Genomic DNA, 1,716 nt, shown 5'->3' on the forward strand with positions numbered 1-1,716 from the left:
AATCTGCCTCATTAACCTTTCCCATTTATTAATCACTACTCTAATTCATTTTCTTCCCTCCTTTCCCCTTTTCATTACCATACTTTCCTGTAACAACCTCTAATCTTTGATATTTAACACCATCCCCTCTCCCCGGATTTTTCTCTTACTCTTCAACAGCTATCTCTATTCTTCCTTAAACATTTTTCCTATACATTCTCCAGTGACAGATACACTATAATTCACTCAATCGCCCTACCCTCCCCTTTATACTAACTTCTGCTCTAGCTCACTTGCTCCCCTGTCCCCCTTTTTCACTACCATATTATCATATAACGTTCTTAAACCTTTGACATCTAACACATTTTATCATAATCTTTAACTCTCCTTTGCCCTTTCCGATGCAATACTTTACCATAGTGCTATATGACCTCAGATGTCTAGCACATTTATTTTCAAACATTAAACATTAACCAAACATTAACCAACCATTACTAAAGAAAAAGTATTGAAAATTATACAAATTATTTAATTCTTACATCAGATCTGGAGACTTGTCATCTATGTTGTGCAGAGCTACTTAAGAAAACAACATTTTATATATCATATATATATTACAATTAATGTCATTATACACAGGTTTCCATGCAAATCAATTTCGTAACCATATAACATCACAAGATCAAATATTTTCCGATGTACTGTTCATACTCTAAGGGGATCCTATAAAAAAATAATAATAATGATGATAACAAATAAAGTAATAAAACACCAACTAGCATCCTGCAACTAAACAAAAAAAAATTTCTTGGTGACCTGAAACCTTTCACATTACAATTCTTTGTAAAACATATAAAAATATTTCTTAGGACTAAACCTTAATGGTAAGAAAAATTTAACCTGAATATTTGTCAAAAGACCACCTATAAATGCAAGTTTATCATTACTTTGTGCTGATGTAAAATGAAGTTACCTCAATAGATCAGTATCCTTGTGCATATTGCTTTAAGTATAATGTAATACTGAGTCATTATAATATATTTGCATTATCTTGCATATGCTGGTAAATGAGCTTTCATGCAATATTTACGGGTAAAATACTTGCAAGTTACATTTCTATTAAACAGCACACACAACTAAATAAAAATCAAGTCCTTGAATTTATGTTTAGTCTAGTGCAAAAGCATTTCATATGCACTTTTCTTATTATCTAACTGTTATTTAGCACACATGGTATTGATAAAAATGTAAAGAAACATTTTCATACACAGTATCCAATACAGCAAAGGTTAAAAGCTAAGCAAACCTGTTTACTAGTACAATGTGATATCTCAAGAAGATTAAAGAACTGGCATCACTAAGAAACATTACAAATCTGAATGTTTACTTAAAACAGTTTCAATTTACTCATAGCAATTTGTTTTATATTTCTTACGTTAGAAAACTGCTGTACTGATGTCTATTCAGAACCCATCCTAAAGGCCTGTTCACATGATTGAGCAGTGCCCATTGGCAAAAGCAAGAAGTCTGCCAGTTGTTGGGGTACCACATAAAACTAGCAAAGTGCCCATACTGATTGTTGTTTTGAATCACCAGACATTGCCTGCTAGTATGACCATTTAGCATTTATTGAATTTTTTGTTGCTGCCTTTCTTTATTGTAGTCCATGCTTAAAGGTGCTTGTAGTAGTTATCACCATAATTAAATTCAAAGAACATAAAGCATTTGGTCCTCAGA

The 1,716-nt window shown here is 31.9% G+C and overlaps 1 protein-coding gene across 1 annotated transcript in view; it reads right to left on the reverse strand.

Annotated features, from left to right (window-relative positions):
- Window positions 1-573: 573 nt before the first annotated feature.
- Window positions 574-1,716, reverse strand: part of Cat (Catalase) — a gene marked incomplete at its 5' end in the record, with an annotated part of 17,155 nt that continues 16,012 nt past the window's right edge. The window contains 1 exon segment of the mRNA XM_070119527.1: window positions 574-1,716. This exon segment is cut by the window's right edge and continues 974 nt beyond it.

This window comes from Penaeus vannamei, unplaced genomic scaffold (genome assembly GCF_042767895.1).
Source record: "Penaeus vannamei isolate JL-2024 unplaced genomic scaffold, ASM4276789v1 unanchor306, whole genome shotgun sequence".
In the NCBI taxonomy this organism is placed as follows: Eukaryota; Metazoa; Arthropoda; class Malacostraca; order Decapoda; family Penaeidae; genus Penaeus; species Penaeus vannamei.